Source organism: Callithrix jacchus, chromosome 14, assembly GCF_049354715.1.
Source record: "Callithrix jacchus isolate 240 chromosome 14, calJac240_pri, whole genome shotgun sequence".
NCBI lineage: Eukaryota > Metazoa > Chordata > Mammalia > Primates > Cebidae > Callithrix > Callithrix jacchus.
The window spans coordinates 63,819,870-63,838,145 of NC_133515.1; the positions used below are offsets into that span (position 1 = coordinate 63,819,870).

Here is an 18,276-nt window from a genome sequence, read left to right on the forward strand (position 1 = left end):
TATCTCAGAGGCTCACCATGGTCTAGCAGGTTTTTAATGCACATAGGCTCTAAGTCTCTAAAGGATTTGGTAGATCAGTGGGCTTCTACAGTTTTTTTTAAAAGTCTGACTAAGGTTTTTATAATAAATTAGGCCATTATCCAGCCTGATAAGCAGTCAGTTCAATGCCATTCCTTTGGAAATCACAATAATAGGGAGGGGAGGGCTTCAGAAAGGGGAAGCTGTAGTTCTGGGCTTTAGTTTCAAGAGAAGAGCAAATTGTTTCAGACATTTTTAGGAGAAACACTGTCAATCGTTCTTTTATTAAAGTCTCAAAAAGTGTGGTCATTTAGAGTTTAATCTTTAAAGAGCTGCGTGGTGATACCTGGTGAAGCTATGTGTGAAAGGGGACAGACTGTACTTCATTCTACTAAAATCAAATCAAACTGTGGTTTGTTTGCCTAGCTGACTCCGGGGCAGGTTGGTTCTGAAACACAGCACAGGTTAAAACACACACAAACCCACTCAGCTGACTTGCATATTTGGAAGTGTCTTGAAGACCTTTGTTTGGGGCTACATTCAGGAAGCAGTCCAGACCTGAAATTGCTGTGGTGGTATAATTATTTATCTTAGACATTAAAAAATTAGAGCTCTTTTTGATAATCACTTCAGAAAGGTCATCTGAAAAGCCAGATTACTATCCTTAACATTATCTCATTTTTCTTTGAATACTTTAGAAGGAAAGTATTATTGAACTTCTAAGCTGTTAGTATAACATTCTAAACCCCTTTATAAAATACCTTACCACATAGGACATTCAGTGATATGAAAGGTCACGTACTCCATCATAAAGAATGTTATTGTTATCGTTCTCTTCATAGTCCCTCTCATTCCTGCCTCATTCTGTTTTCCAGAATTATAAAAATGCTGAACTGTACTGCATTGATATGGAACTCTGGGTTTTATAATATTATTTTGAAGGCTCTTTTAATGTAGGCAGATAAATGAGACTACCTTATTCCTTACAAGTAGGAATTTCCATATCCTAGAGAAGGACATGAATTTTGGAGACAGATGGTACAAATCCTGGATCCTTTATACTTCATGATATGAGGCATGTTTCCATTTCTAATCCTTGGTTTTCTCATCTGTGAAAAGGTGATTCATGTTTATTACAAAACATTGATATTAGCAGTAATTTAAAGCAAATATGTAAAGTGCCTAGTATTAACACAGTAGGTACTCAATAAATAGCAGCAGGCATGTACTACTGGGATTATTTCCCTTTTTTACACAGGAAGAAACTGAGGACCGAAGACTGTAAGTTAACTTGCCCAGTCTTGCAATGGGATTGGATATGACATGAACATGATGTGTCTAGGATTCCTCCTCTCCCAACTCAGGACATTCCTACATACCAAAGTTGACCTTAGACCACTTAGTGCTGAGGAAAATGTATCCAAGTGTAATATTAAAAGACTGCACCAAATCACTTTTCTTAGCTAAAGGTGGGTCCAAAGAGAGACTTCAAAAGATGTAGGAACCCTCTGAAATAATAAGCAGTTGTGTAGTGTGTGTGTATGTGTATGTCTCTAAGGTATCGTATCTCCAAATGAATTTATACCACTGGATAAAAATGCTCCAAGATTCCTTGTAAAGCTTAGCTTCTCTGACTCTGCGACTGATTCCTACTATACTAGCATAAAATATTTCTTTCTTTTTTTTTTTTTTTTTTGATACAGAGTCTCACTCTTGTCTCCCAGGCTAGAGTGGCAGTGGCGCAGTCTTAGCTGTCTGCAAGCTACACCTCCAGGGTTCAAACGATTCTCCTGCCTCAGCTCTCCAAGCAGCTAGGATTACAGGCACCTACCACCATGCCCGGCTAATTTTTGTATTTTTAGTAGAGATGGGGTTTCGCCATGTGGGCCAGGCTGGTCTTGAATCCTGACCTCAGGTGATCTGCCTGCCTAGGCCTCCTGAAGTGCTGGGATTACAGGCATGAGCCACTACACCCAGTCCTGAGAGTATTGCTTAAGAAAATAACAGATTTATAAACATGTTTGATTATAAACAGTCTATTAATACACAATTGTAACTGCTAGGGCAATAGATTTGCTATCCCTTTAAACATTTGTATCTTCTTCATGTCACAAACAGTAGGAAAAAAATATCAGCTCAAGATGAACCAACTGGGATCTGAGATTATGATTAATTATTGCTGTAACCACACCCCACATTTGCTTTATTGCTACTTTGTAATGGCTTATTTTCATTCACAGATAAATTATAGATGCAAATGAGTTTGACTGTGGGAACGAGGACCATGGACTAAATGCTCCTCTGGTTATAAATAGAATAGAGATTGCAGCATCCTTTTAAAATCTGATCTCAAACGTGAAAAGGGGGATGGTTATATGATTCATTATACATTATTTTTAGCTCAGGATTTGCCAACTAATTGTGTGGCTTTAGTCAAATCCTTGACCAATTTGAGTTCCACCTTCATCATTCAGAAAATAGAGTTTGAAACTAAATAAACTATGGTGGCTGGATGTGGTGGCTCATGTCTGCAATCCTAAAACTTTGGGAGGCTGAGGTGGGAGGATGGCTTGAGCCCAGAAGATGGAGGCTGCAGTGAGCTATAATCATCTCACTGCACTCCAGCCAGGATGACAGAGAGACTCTGTCTCAAAAGAATAAGATGTGTACTTCCTTACTGCTCTATAATTCCATGGTGACAAGTAATAATCTCAAAGCAGAGAACACAAGATGATATCTCACAGTTATAAAATCTATTTGGGGCTTATCTAACTTGGCACGTTCTACCACCAACTGTAAACAACTACCAACCTACCTTTCAGCCTAACCTAATCATATCTGTGTCCATTTATTTTTACTTTGTTATCTAGAAATACCCTCATCTCCCCAAATGTTATTGCTCACAATATGTCAAGAGGAGTACATTTTTAATCACGCTTTGAGAGAACCGGGCAACAGTTAGATACTGTGAAACATCAAAGGCCTTTTGTAAGTATTTATAAATATGCCATGTAGAATGTGCAGACTCTTCACTTAGATACAATTGTAAATCTGTCCCTTTAGTCTTAGATTCTACTTCATATGATCTGGGACCATGCCTATCTTATCTCACTCTGGAGCCATCAATTTTCAATATGGCCTGGCACAGAGAAAGAATTCAGGAAATGGGCAGTGAATGTAGAATGAATGACTTGCCCGTGCATCAAAACTAAATTCCTCTGCCGCTTTCTAGGACTACCTCTGCCTGACTCAGCCTTGCCACTGTAAACTTACTCCTTTCCACATGAGCTGGTTAATGTCCTTTTCCCAGGTACCCACATTCCCTATATAAATTCCAATCTATGTCTCTGCAATTGCTGTTTTCCTGGTCAGAAATAACCTTGCACCTTTCATCTTTTCATCCAAACTCTCCCGCCTTTCAGGACTTCTGCAGGTCCCACCTCAAACTACAGAGTCTTTTCTAATTTCTCCCTTCTCTAAAATCATATGTAGTCTCTGATTTATATAAAGAGAATAAAAATATGAGGCTGCTATTATTTGTGTATGATTCTTAAAAACCAAGCAAGTAGAGACCCAGAAAGATAAGTGACATACCTCACAATTTTATTTTCTGATGTCGTAATCTTGTTTATGCCAGGACAGTGGTTTTGAGTCCTCTTATCACCAAAACAACCAGCACAAGGCTGATCAGATTATGGGAGACCACCAAATAATTTTTGACTGATTAAGAGTTATGATCTTCTTGTATCTTTTTCATCAAAATACTACGATATAGAGAAAGAGGGTTTCAGAAAGAACAAGAATGAGGATAAGTTTCCATCCTAAACTAGATTTTAAAAGAGGAAAGACTGCTAGATTTTAAAAGAGGAAAGACTTCTCTGCAGGTCCCACATCAGGCAGTGCACAGAACCTAGGTGGCTATAGTTTACAAAGAGGTAGGTATTTATCCATAAATATTAATCTCTAAGTTTTGAATTGATAAATATGTATCCAATATAACATAGAAATGCATACAGATAGCAGTTTTTGGAGGGAAGTGATATTCTGGGTATTAAACGTGTGTGTATATATATACGTGTGTGTGTGTTTATATTTATAATTGTTAAGTAATTTCTCCAGGCTGAATTGGTTTACTTGAGATGGAGAACCGTGTGTACTCTGTAGTTGCATTTTGCAGTCATTACACTGGAAAGCCTTGTGTTGACATATCTCCCAGAGCACCTTTCCAAAGTGTTCATCTGTCATTAGTTTTATGAGATTTCTCCCTCTTCCCCACACAAAAAAAAAAAGACTTAGAAGACCTCCCTTTTTTGCATCCCTTCTGTTTCTTTAAGTTATCATTTCATTCTGACTTTGTTTTATATGTTTGCAGAATTCCTTACTTTCCCAGAAATAACCCTTTTGTGAACTGAATAAAATGATGCAGGGCACTGTGGGTTTACATTGCCACTTAGATATTTCCCCTTTCCTCTTTTGCCAAACCTAGGTTCTGTGCACTGCCTCCTAGCACTGCCAAGGTGTGGTGGTTTGGGAAGTGCAGAGGTCTGGTGGGTTGTTGGAAAACACAGTGTGAATGTATTCTGTATGCTGAGACCAAGGGCTTTACTGGACCCAGAGCCAAGTAATTGCACTTGTGAGACAAGCCTTGAGGGAAAAACAAAGGAAAAAAATGTACCCTTAGTTTTCTTCACTTTATAAATATCCTTAGGCTGTTAGGTTGAACCACCAACTCAGAACAGGGTAGTAAGGGCCTCAGCATAATGAAAGAATAATGCCATTTGCTTTAAAATCTCAGTGGAGATGAGATTTGCAAGCCAGGCTGTTAATGAATCCATCAAAAGTTTATCTCTCAGTTGGCCTTACTATCAAGGAGGGAGTACACTTCACGCAGTAGTTTCATCTCAGAAAAATTCAATCTCTGCTGATAGCCACCTTCTTGGCCCCCAAACAAATCATTATTGTGTTAAGACTTTGCCAGGTGGGTTCTATTCTAGATAAAAATCACACAATTTTATATAGAAAGATGTAAATGCAAATATTACATTTACAAAGTTACTATCAACCATCCTGATGTTTCATTTAAAAACGTAAACTTTTCAGATGTTTAATAGCTTTAGTTTAAGTAGTTTGCATAGTATGACTAAAATTATAATAGAATGATTTGCAAATAAGGAATATGGCTTCATTGCTTGAGCAAAGGCCTGCTTTTTTTTTAAGTAGCCTTTTGATATGTGGTATTTTTCTTCAAGACTTCTTTATTTCCCAGGCAATTATTGCTATTAATCTCATACTGTAAAATAAATTGCATGTTTGAGTGGAGAAAGCTGTTACTCAACTTAAATGAAAATCTCAGAATTTAGACTTTTTTTTTTCCAACAAAAGCGTCTGGATTGGATTCAGATAGCAGCCGTCCAAGTTTGAAAAGGAGTCAGCACAGATGTCCTTGAGAATGATTGCGCCCAAACACTGACACAATGGTGGTGCTTCTTACGTTTATGTTTTGTTCATCAAAGCCTCATAGAAATTTTCTGAAGACACAGAGTTTTGAAAAATATTAATTTACTTTATTTGTGTCTTTATTGGCAATGCCTGTTGATGAATATGTAGAGCTTAATGCAACCAGCCTGTTGAGATTTACACACAAACAATGAAGCATTTGGCTCCAAAGTTTGTCTTTATCTATTCTGAAAAAAAAAATCTATTTGAGTAAAACATGCTGAGCTCTTCTTCTGCTACTTTTAGGTTTTAAGAAAAGAAAATGCTCACCCATCAGTAAAATTCTGATACCCATAAGCTGTAACCAAAACACCTGAAAGCACATGTAAAGGTATAACAAAAAAGATTCTTGCATTAGATTGCATTATTCTGTAGCTGGTGGTGTAAACTGTCACCAGTACGTCCTGGTGGAGGATGAATAAGATGGTTGCTAGGCTTTGGTCTAACTTTTATTCCATTGTCTAGTTTTTAAAAATCTTTTTTGATTAGGACTTTTATGAACTATAGTATTAGATGCTAAATTAAATGGCACAGAAGGTGAGAATTGTAGGGTTTCTTAAGGATGGAAAATCACCAAGGGATGGATAATCAGAAAAGATTCCTGAAGGAAACAGGCCTTGACCTAGGCCTTAAAGAGCTGTAAACTCGTGGGGAATGATGAAGCACTCTCTAGAGAAATTAATAGCTTTGTATATCATTCTTCAAAGATGTTAATCTCTGAGTATATACTTCTAAAACCTGGATGTTAACTGCTTCATTTTTCTCTTTAAGCTCTACAGATAGAGTCCACTTCCACAAAAGCATCAGTGAGTCACATAGAATTTACCAGTGATCATCTTCTACAAAGGAAAGGGGAGGAAGCTAATTTTTCACACCTCAAATCAACTACATAAAACAATAATGCTAGACACATCTATTCACCAAAGTTCTTTCCCAGCCATGTAGCCACCAAGGGCTTTTTCACTGACCCCTTCAGCATTCCTCCTGCCTCACCATCCTCGCCCCAGCCCAGTGTCTTCTTTCCTTTTTAGTTTATCCTGACAATATCAAATTCCCTTTTCTCTCCTTAATATACTGACTCAGAGGACACATAGCTCAGCTTTACCCCAAGTAAATGTATCAAAATAGTCTCTCAACAAAGCATCTTAGTAATTAAAATAGTCTCCAAATCATTTAATACATATGCAACTAAAATGCAAGCTCAGGCCAGGTGTGGTAGCTCCCACCTGTAATCCCAGCACTGTGGAAGGCCAAGATGGGCTGATCACCTGAGGTCGGCAGTTCAAGACTAGCCTGACCAACATGGAGAAACCCCATTTTTACTAAAAATACAAAATTACCAGGTGTGGTGGCCCATGCCTGTAATCTCAGCTACACGGAAAGCTGAGGCAGGAGAATTGCTTGAACCCAGGAGGTGGAGGTTGCGGTGAGCTGAGATCACACCTTTGCACTCCAGCCTGTGCAATGAGAGCAAAACTCGGTCTCAAAACAAAAAACAAACAAAAAGGGCAAGCTGTTCTGAAAAAGTCAGTGTTAGCATTTAGATTGATATAAAAGTTTAGCCAACTTAATTTAAACACAGTTGTAGATTACCGGCCCTTGGTAGCAATGTAAAAGGGCATTTTTCTCTTGTGGTATCTGGAGCACTGGATGTAACAATACTGTGAGAATGGGATGGGCTAGAGCTAGTTATCTGGGAATTATTCCTCATAGGCCTCATTTATATGTAAACTAATCATATCCATAGGAATTCCTACATGGGAATGTGATATTGTTGTGGAAGATAACTTGAAAACCAGTATTCTGAAATACCAGGAAATGCTAACACCCTCAGAGGAAGGTTAAATGAATTAAACAACAAAAGTAATTAAGTATTATGAATATTTTTCAAGTTATTACAATTGCCTAAGATAACATTTCATGATAATTAAAGAGGAATACCTGTTTTGATGTACATTTGTCATGATATAAAATTTCAGGGTAAAAGTTGATAATATATAGATACTCAATCTGCTGTGAATGATAAACCTAGAATAAATCTTACCTATTTTCACTGAATGCATTATTCCTTATCTCAGTTTTTCTCTTGGAGAAGCTTTTGTCTTGGACTTGCTCTGATAGAATACCCTAAATGAGTAAAACAAGTAAGTTGAAAGGGAAATCTGTTTTCTGAAGTTGTTTTAAAAGTGCCCGCACATAAATTTATAGTACTGTAAGCTGCTGAGCAGGCTCCTTAGTCTTTCTCTTGCTTTCAAGCTAGGAGGAGTGTGCAGGAATAATACCAGTCAAGTGAGAAATGATCCAGGATTTTTAAGGTGAAAATCTTCTGAAGGCCCTCTTCCCATAGTTGACTCTGAAAGCTCTTGTTGCCAAATACTTGTAGAAGCCCAATATTTCTAAAGATTATTTCCCAGTAATCTAAATGTCACAAGTGTGGTTGAAGTTTATTATCTCTCAGTTTTTTTCTCAGGGAAAACTCAGAATAACCAGGTGTCTTCTGCATAATTACAGTGGTCTCTAATGCAATGGAGCTTTAGAGACCAAGACTTTCCCTGATGAAAAAAAAATGGCTACTCGTGTTCTGTTGCTCATTGCTTGTGAAATTTTCTTTCTCTATACTAGAAAGAAATAAGATTTTAAGGTAAAGCTGTATAGATTCTAACCTGGGCTTTTTGTTTCAATTGTTGAAAAATTAATTTGTCTAAACTACACGCTTTCCCATGTATGATGTATTTAACACAATTTTTTTAGAGGTTTGTCTTTAGGATTGAATTAAATAATATATTATAAGGATAGGTTAGTGAGTGGACATACTAGGATATTCAATGAATATTTGTCCTTCCCTCTTAAATATTAAGGAAAATTATTTTGGATATTTGTTTAAAATAGAAATGATTTATTTTAAATTTTCAAGAAGTTCATTTTCTAATTACTTTCCTTCTGCCAAATCCTGCTATTGGGCCTAACACCTTTCATTGGACATTTTAAATAATTATTGGGTTAGTCATTTGTCAACCTCTGGCACATTCCTTCATTTTGGCCATTGATAAACTGAGGCCAAGATAAAGTAACTTACTATATAAAGGAAGCAGCATGGAGTATTAGAAAGACCATGAGTTTTGCAGAATTGAATTTGAATTAGAGTTGTGGTGAACCTTGTTAGCTCTGTAATTCTGGACAAATCAGTTGACTTCTTTGAGTCTCAGCTTTCTTTTTTGATAAAATTAAGATGGATGCTTTTAGAGCAAAGTGGGTTTTCTTTGTGAAATCTAAATTAAGTAATAAACGACTGAATGAAGTTATAAATAAGGTAATATATTTTCTTCCCCTATTCTAAACCGTCTCCTGCACTCCAGTCCGCGGTACCACATTCTTCCTCTTAACAGTCACACACTATTAAGATTTGGTAACTAATCTCAACCCCAGTGTGTCTAGAGAAAGTACTCCAATATAAGAATAATTTAGAGATTCTTCAAAACACAAGTTTTCAGGCCCTGCACGTAATTCACATCTCTGGAGAGAGTACCCTGTAATCTGTCTTTTAAATTGCTTTCTGATGCTCAAATTTGAAAAACCTGCCCAGACCCATTGTGCTCTCTTCTATTCCTGTACATCATCCCACACTACATAGTAGTAGGAAAACCACGAAAAAATACTTTCTAGTCATAAAAATATTATATTTTCGAGTTTCTTGTGCCTGAATTAGCTGTAGAGCATAATCCCAGGTAGAAGAAAAACTGCAGGTAACATCCGTCTTATAGAAACCTCTTAACGTTGTCGGAAAGAATTACCGTCAAGTTGGGCCGAGCAAGATTTGAATAGTAGTCAGAAAAGCAAAAGACCTTTGGGTATTCTGCCAAGGCACCAACTTTTATTTCCCTTGAACTGTAATAAGTTTTTTTGTGAGATACCTTGGAAATAACCAGTCTGTTCTTTCAAAAAAAAAGTGTGATTTAAAATATGTGAGACAATGCAGCTTAAAGGTAGGCTATTGCTATGCAGAATGTACCCTCTGGAATGTACTCTGCTGCAGTGCAAAGCTAGATGAATACACTCAGCTTCTGATGGTAGCTTTCCATTGGGTTTTACTGTGATTTTTTTCCTTTTGCTGCTCTGTGGAATTTAGCATTTGGATATGCTTAAATACTGGAACAGATCTTACATGAAGATGCATTAAATATATGAGATGTTATGTTATGTAGTTTTAGCCAGTTAAGTGAAATACCATTTTAAATTCAAATAGGAAAAATGTGCATGTTGTCATTTTTTATTGTTCTTAATCCATTTTGCTTTTCATTGCTATTCAGATAACAAGCTCCCAGGTCTCAAAGTGAAAAGAAAGGGAACCATCTATTGCTATATCTGTTATGCTGATCTCACACAATTTCCTGAAAATGGAAGTGATCTCAGTCTAGTCTTTTGCCAATGAGGATTTTGCAGAGGTTTCAGATTCAAATGTAGTTATAATTTAAAGTAAGAAAATTGTACTCAATGGGAAAATTTTATTAAAAACATTATTTTGGTGAAACACACAGTGTGACTAAAACATAGAAATGGGAAAAAGTCTAGGGAGTATGTGTTGCAAAATTAACAATTTATATTGGCAGGAAGTTCATGTACTTTTATCTCTTCAATTAGGAGAATTTCTCATTACGTTCTATTTAAAGCTTGCTATAATTGCCTTATATCTTAAAGAAAATAACAGTGACAAATACAGATTGGGGTGCCTGCTTTTATGGATAGCAATTTGTATAGGGAACCTTTTTTTTTTTAGCAATTTAATCAGTAAGGAATATGTTTGGTTGCAGGGAAAGTTTGAAATCTGAGTTTATCACGGATGTAAAAGTGATTTCTTTAAGCTCAGAGTTTTGACATATGAATACTTACTTGATGATTTGTGCTCTACCTTTATTTTTCTATCATTCTATTCCTTGCATGAAGATAAGATGTGAATAAAGATGTTAATAAAAAATACATCTGACAAATAACTTTTAGTCCTATCTCTTCGAATAAACCATATTCCACTTTGCTAATTCAGAAGTAAAACACACAACCTAAATAAAACTTGTGACGTGGATACAGAGAAATTTAAGTGACTTGTTCCACTTCAGATAATAATGGAGTGAACCATTGGCAAACTTGGACAAGAAGGATGGTTTCTCTCTGAGCAATTACAGCATGTTATTACTGTGCTCTCATGCAGATTTTCATTATAAAATCCTCACTGGTGTCCTGCAGTAAAATTATTTTGTTCAGTAAGATGTTGAAGAAATGTGAGCATATAAAATGTCTTAAAGTTTCATTTGTGCAAGTGCTAGTGATCAGATAATAGAGAATATAATCATTATAATGTACTTATTGTAGAAATAACTGCTTCTATGTGTCACAGCATCTTCCTGGGTGTACATGGTCTTCAGTAGTGGACACTGATCATGAATCAGGGTTTTATTTACAGAGAACATGCCAAATCAGATGAAAGAGATTTCCATGTAGAGGGTTGAGTTTTGGGATTAACAGCTATCTGTTTCTTAGCACAGTATTTTATAATGCCTTCTATAATATCCTTGTTAGATGGCAAGAGAAAAGGAAACTATTTCAACTGAAACGTTATTATTAATATGTATATGCCAGTTATTTTAGGTGATATTCAGATGAACATTTTCTTAAATTAATACTTTCTATTTCTGAAATATGCTACTGATTTTTAGTTCATGTTATTGATTTTCTATTAAAATGCTATTAAGAGGTAAAATGTGAGTCTCTTTAAGGAAAAATATCAAGAAGGTACTGACACAGGTTATATGTAAACATGAAAGAGAACTTAAATTTGACAGTTGCTAAGATTTTTCCAACTCTGAGATTATATGAAAGACAAATACAACCATCCTTAAACAGAAAAACAGCATTCCAAGTAATTAAGTTGCTAAAGATCTTGGACCAGAACCTAACTCTTTTTTGACAAAGAAGTGGCAGAAATCTGGTCCTCCACTGGGATCTGAGCAAATAGGTAGATAGATTTTAATCATTAAAAAACTATATTTTCATTCTCTATTTTAATGTAATAACAAAAGAAAATGAAATGAGAGGGATATCCAAGGCTCCTCAAAGTTCAATTAGCCAGAGAAAAGAATCATTTTCATTATTGCTTTAAAGTTATTTCCCTCTTGCCTTTTTTGTCAGATGGAGGAAAGGGTAGATTTTCTCCATGTATAATATTCTAGAACCCATTTTAAAAGCATTTCAACTGTCATATTGTAAAGCTTCCATATGAGTGATGAGTACCTTTTGCCTGGTCAAAGCCTGTGGGGCCAGTTGTCTCCTGGCCAACGTTCTCTTCACCTTGCATCTCTATATCCCATGGGTATCAAGAACTTGGCCCATTTTCTCCCCTTCTGGCAACAACCATCTGGCCTTCCACCTGTGTCCTTGGCCTTTCAGATCATTGTTAGCACAGCTTTCTATAACTAAAAAGACCTTTACATCCTTTGGAATGTTTTCTATGGTTACTGCCAATAAAAACAAAGGCACAATTAAAAGTATCTTACTCTCTCTTTCGTTTTTAATTACAGAAAGTCATTCATGTTACCATTAACAAAAATAGTGAATTACAAGGACAGAAGCACATCTTACAGAATTAAGGGTCCTTACAAGGGCATGATGAAGGTACAAGAAAGCAATGAGACCCTTGGGCAGCCATGCTCTTCCTCTATTTTTCTTCCTCCCTTTGTGGTCCCTCCTTTATGTTTTATTTGCATGTGTGTTGAATCTAGATTTTGTCTCATTGCTTAAGAATTATATCCCTTTATTTTAAAGTAATAAGCCACACTCAATTGTAAATTTTTTGAAAATGGCGTTGGTCATCTTGAGTCAGGTATTTGCCCTGATGTACAGGAGTAGCTGGAGATAGCTGTCAAGGTACAAACATGGCAACTTAGTGTGGACAACATGTGGAAGGGAAGAGGCAACAATTTTGGAAGGGAAGAGGCAACAATTTTCAGAGAGAAGAGGCCATTGCAGTGAGACAGACAACACCCCCACTTTCTGAAGGGATTAATAAAAATACTAAAGCAATAGAAAATATAAAACTTTAAAACACATATTTCTTGTTTACCTAAATATTACTGTTTTTGAGAGTCCTTGAGAAACTCTAATCACCTCACTTCACCCTTTATTTTGGTAACTGAATCAACTAGAAATCTACCTTGAAACCAATCTGATCCTGTTACCTTCACTCCTCACCCTCACTCCCGCTTTTTGGGGGAATAAATATCTGGTCCTATTGCTGCTCTTATTGCAGGAAACAATGTATAGTAAATGGCTGCCTGGTTACTCTTGGCCCTCAATTATTCATTGCATGTATTTTTATCTTAGAAGACCATTTCTCTGGTCATCTCTAGATTTCATAAAGTTAATTCATTAGGGTGTTTCCTTTATTCTTTCCTTTATATTTTGAAGCCTAGAAATTAGAAAGATGGTGAGTAACAGTGATACTATTAAAACTGGCAACATTCCACTTTGCTTAATTTCTTCAAAAATATGAACACTTTTAGAAGAAAGGCAGTGAAGATTTTCCAGGCAAGTACATTCTGAGGGTCTTATTTTAGAAGAAAGACGTACTGACTAGGAAAGATCTTCTCTTTCAAGAAAACAAAAATTTGTTGTTTTTGAGCATGTTTTTGGTCTATTTCATTTTAGATGCCCTCTGCCAGTGATTTCACAACTTAAATGTGTGGCCCCCCCCAAAAAACCCCTTAGTTTAATCTTAGGTATTGATTTTTTAAAAAGGAATGTGTACTAGTTTATTCATCAAGTAATAAATGGCTCCTTAAGCATGAAAGTCTTGAATCTTATCAAAAGACAAAGTTTTAAAATCAGATATTCTTTAGATTAAAAGGACATCTTTAAGAAAGGCTAGTAGGTTTTGCACAATTTATGTGCAGAATCTGATGGAGTGGTCCTGGCTGTTTGAAATGCGATGTTGAGAAGGATTCTGAGCCTACTGTGACTGAAGCAAGAAAGAAAGTCGAAATACTCATTAGAGGTGACTACCACAATTTATCCTGTATGTTTCATTTGTAATCTATTTTCTGAATTCCAGAGAAGAAAAATATTTTGACCACCAAGGAAGCTCGGATTTACTGAATGCTTAAAATGTTTAATCTTAAAATGTTAAGAAGCAGTGGAGAAGGGAGCTCCAAATATGTATTTTTGACAAAAACAAAAAAACAACTTTTTTTTTCCGTTAAGACAGGTCTTACTCTGTTGTCCAGGCTGGTGTGCAGTGGTGCAATCACAGCTCACAGTAGACATAAACTGCCTGAGCTCAAGTGATCCTACTGCCTCAGTAGATGGGATCACAGGTGCATGCCATCATGCCTGGCTATTTTTTTTCTTTATTTTTTGTAGAGATGAGGTCTCACTTTGTTGTCCAGGCTGGTCTCAAACTCCTGGGCTCAAGCAGTCCTTCTGCCTCAGCTTCCAAAAGTGTTGAAATTATAGGTATGAGCCACACACTTGGCCAAATACATTTTTTTGGAAACTTAGAATTCAGATATAAAGTGTCAATGATATGGTGTGTGTTTTTGTGTGTGTATGTGTAAAATGGGAAAGGTAAAAACAGTAAACAGAAGCAGAGAGGGAATATATTAACCAAAAAGTTTCCAGAAAGACCAGATTATTTAATTAAAATAGTTTCAGGATCTTATATTCTGATCTAAGAAAGACAGCACACAGGAAACAGCTACTAAATTTCTCATGTGTCGAGTAGAAATTATCATGGTCAAGCAGGTAAGGAAGACCTCAATATGGATCAAGAGTATTGCAAGAGGAGAGGGAGAGAGCTATTGATAGCTGAGGTGAGTGAGTGGAAAAGTACTAGAAAACTTAAGGGGGTAATGTTAGTAATTCTGGCAAGGCCATCTGTGTTTGCTAATGGATGCTTGCTGAAGTTAGAATCTTACTTTCCCACTAAGACTGGGAGATAGGAACAGTATCATTCCTGAAGATTTTACACATCAAAAGGGACGGCTCCCAGGTGAAATACCCTAGCTTGGCTGTAATAAATACTAAACTATACTGCTAACTGCACTTTGCCCACCCTAAGCTCTGTTGCCCACCCTGAGCTGGGTAGGGCATTCTGTTCTGAGAGCTTGTGGTCTGAGACACCTGGCATCTTTGTAACCAATTTTCTGAGAAACGGGGCCCACTGGCCTATACATCCTGTACTTGCAACTGTGCAAATGCTTACCCCACATCCTGAGTAAAAATAACTTTAAGGAGAATTTTTTGTTAGACATCCCTGTCCCCTTCCCCTAACCTGCTCCTTCTGCTTCTGTAATAATCTACTTACCGCCCCTGACCCTAAACTGGTATAAAAATGTTGACCGCCCTTTGTTCTGGGCTGAGAGGTTTGAGCTCTAGCTGACTCTCCGATGCCGGCCATTAAGGGTGGATGCTCAGCAAACTCAGAACGTGGTGCTTCTGTTTTAAACTTGCTCGGGTATAACACAGGACCTTGAGAAAGACATTCCTGGGTTGTAAAACTGACAAGAGTCTAGCAGAAGATTTACATCTTAAGGGGACACAGAAAAAATTTACAATTCCAAGTGGTCTAAAGTAAATGCTCTAAGAAAAGGGAGATCAAGGGCCTATAGTCAGGAACAAACCTGTGTGAAGTTTAGTCAAGTAGACTGGAAGGTTAAGACCTTGCCCAGTTATAAAATTCCGAGTAACATAGTTCAGGACACATAGGCCGTAAGCATTCTGGAGAGGCTGGAAATTAGAGCGTGATCAAAAGTTTTCTGGAGGAGGAGAGATTTGAGTTGGTCTTTGAAGAATGTTGTAACCAGAAAAAAAGACAGACATTTCTGTCAAGGTAGCCATGTTGAGTGATGACAAGGTGGACAGAGAAGGCGCTGCATGTGGGGCGTCGCCTGAGACCTGCTTTCGTTAAGGCAAATCTGTTTTCAGTCGTATATCAACTTTAACATCCTCCTTTGCCCCCTTCCTATAAGTCCCATGGTTGTAGTTGTTTTGTCCCATTAAAACAGCCAGTATATGCACTAACCCCTGGAGTTCTTTCCCTCCAAGAGTGTACAAAATACAAAGCAGACTACCCTGGAACTTTTGCCACATCCAAAGATAAGTCGTGGTATATTTGTTCTATTAGTTTTTTCTTCCTAATCATTTTAGGGTATAAGAGACATAAAATATAATAGTCTGAAACAAAATAAATCATACAATGTTTTCCAGTCCTAGTCTCTGAATTCTTTTTGGAATGAAAACCCACAGTGTTTTTCAGGTTTTTCCTTCAGTTCTCACTATCCCTTAGAAATTCTTCAAACTTCTCTTCCACCTTTGAAATTGTTGGTGAAGAGCAAACCAACCAATTGCCTACCAAACCAAATCAGAGCTGTAGGGGGAAGCTCTTCTCACATATGTAATTAGCTTTTCTGAACATGTACACACTAGACGATAACTTTGACCCCTTGGAGAATAACTTTCCCAGAGAGCTTAGACATTAGGATGACAAATGGAAAGAGTGCCAGCAGTTCAGAGCATTGTTGCTGGAGTCAGACCTAGTTTCAATCCAGCTTCTGAAATGGGAAAAATTCCCTTGTACCCCTCACAGGGTCTGCAGTGGGTGTGTGGCTCACTTCACCAGTGCCCACCTGTTTGACCCTCTAGCAGAGCATACAGACGGGCAGGCTGTGGGCCTCTGACCCCCACGGCAATGTCTGTGGGTGAATGTTTACAGCTCCTGAAACCCCAGTGAGCCTGTGTTACAGGATCTCTCTTAGCTTACCATCTATAGGTGGCTTGTGATCACCATTTCAATTAGATCCCCTTCCAACAGAGGGATTTCTATATCCTGGGGTTTCTTGCCTTAGTGTACCAGAAGAATCGGATCACACGTAGGTTTGGACAATGAGTGCCGGGTTTTATTAATTAGAAGTAGCTCTCAGCAGATAGGGGAGCCAGAGGGAGATGGTTTACCCCTGGAGTCAGGCCGCTTGGCAGCCAACTCTTCTCTGAACCCTCCAGCCAAACTCCGCCCCATTTAAACTGTGGCAAACTCCCTTGACATCCTCTTGGAGTGTTCCCTGGACATCCTCTCGTGATACAGCTGCTGTGTCTTCTGCTGATATGCTCCACAGGGTGTCCAGCCACTTCTGTTTTGGCCTGCTAGGGTCTCTGGTTTTAAATAGGCCCAGGATGGGGACATGGTAAGCCAGGGTGGTCTTAGGAAACACAACATTTGGGCAGAAAATTTTTGTCCTCACCTAGGTCCGGGAGAGTGGAGCCCTAGCCAGGGACCTGCCTTTCTGTACCCAGCACTTCCCTTACTCTCTTCCGTGTCATTTAAAGGGACCAAGCTCTTCCCTTCCCGGCACTACACTGTAATTTCCCCGGAGTCAGACCTAGTTTCAATCCAGGTTCTTTCAGAGACCTGTTTGGCCTCTGACCTTGACAGATGATATATTTCCTCTAAACCCGTTTCCTGATTTTTTAAAGTGAGATGATGGGGTTCTGGTCACAATTACTCTAAAATAATTTAAGAAGGAATTCGAAAAAAAAAAAAGAAAAGCAGAAGCAGGAAGGTCATGCTGTGACCTTCTCCTGCCCTCATCTCCTGAAGCAGGCCACAAAACCTGGGAAGGATTTTCTCACCTCCCCCTGATGCAGGTCACAAGACCCTCATGTCAGAGATACCCTGGCAATACCCAGAATAAATGTTCCTCCTTATCTTTGGCAAAGGTCACAGAGAATCTGATCAGACAGGTCTTACTTAGTTTCCCCAGTTTTATTACCACTAGCTTACTTTTTATCCAATCATTCTTTTCCATGACCATCTACTTTTTTATCAAAACTGGCTTAAAAATATGTAGGATTACCTGTTTATTAAGGTCATTATTTCCTTACAAAGCTTTTCATGCCACAAAAAAATGTTTTCCCTTTTTAATCTGTCTTTTGTAATAGGGGCTCAGCCAAGAACCAAAGAAAAGATAAAGGAAAGATATTTCTTCTCTCCTAGAGAGGGAATCATAAATCAGTCATATTTCTATCTTAAATTGCTGTTTTGTTTTGAATTGTTGCTTTTATAGTAAAAACAATTTGAGGAATTCCATGGTACAACTGCTCCTAGAAAATAGTTTTTAAAACTGTTTTTGTTGGTCTATGCTATTTCTTGGGAATGCCTTTTATGGTAAGATCTATTTATTGCCACCATATTTCTGAAAATGTATGTGGATCTTTTAAATAGTAAAGAGATTTCTGAGAGACAGTAAGACAAATACAGTAGCATGAACTAAATATACCACAGGATTCATATTTTAAAAGCAAGAAAACAAGCAGTTCTTGCTTGTCAACCCACAGGTCGTTAACTGGCAAGTGCAGTGGATTGATTTGAATGAGCAAATTGATTGGAGTGAGTTACATGCCTTCTCTTTGAGCCCCATGCCTGACATTTTGAGAATACCCATTCAAGACAGATCTGTGTTGGCTTCAGTTACTGAGAATTCAGTAAGACCATGTATGTTTTACTGACGCTCTAAAACACAAAACAAAATGAGAAACAACCTGGTGGTTGTGTATAAAGGTCACCCCTGGTTTGGGAAAAAAAATGTATGAAATTACTGACTAAATCAATGAAATTTTTTTATTTAAGTTGGCTCTACAGACCTCCTCTACTCCTGCCTTTTACTTGCCATAGAGAGTAACCCACTGTTTGATGCCAGAAAAGAAATTGTAATATGAAAAACA

At 37.5% G+C, this 18,276-nt stretch overlaps 1 protein-coding gene and 1 long non-coding RNA gene across 44 annotated transcripts in view; one reads left to right on the forward strand and one right to left on the reverse strand.

The window, feature by feature from the left end:
- The window catches only part of NRXN1 (neurexin 1), a 1,160,645-nt gene that overhangs the window by 187,795 nt on the left and 954,574 nt on the right, over nucleotides 1–18,276 (forward strand). The window lies entirely within an intron of this gene.
- Nucleotides 294–11,961, reverse strand: LOC144579304 (uncharacterized). Its single transcript, XR_013526623.1, has 4 exons — nucleotides 11,797–11,961; nucleotides 7,559–7,641; nucleotides 3,613–3,782; nucleotides 294–1,127 (listed from the first exon to the last, which is right to left on the reverse strand). It is a non-coding gene; the product is annotated as an uncharacterized LOC144579304 (long non-coding RNA).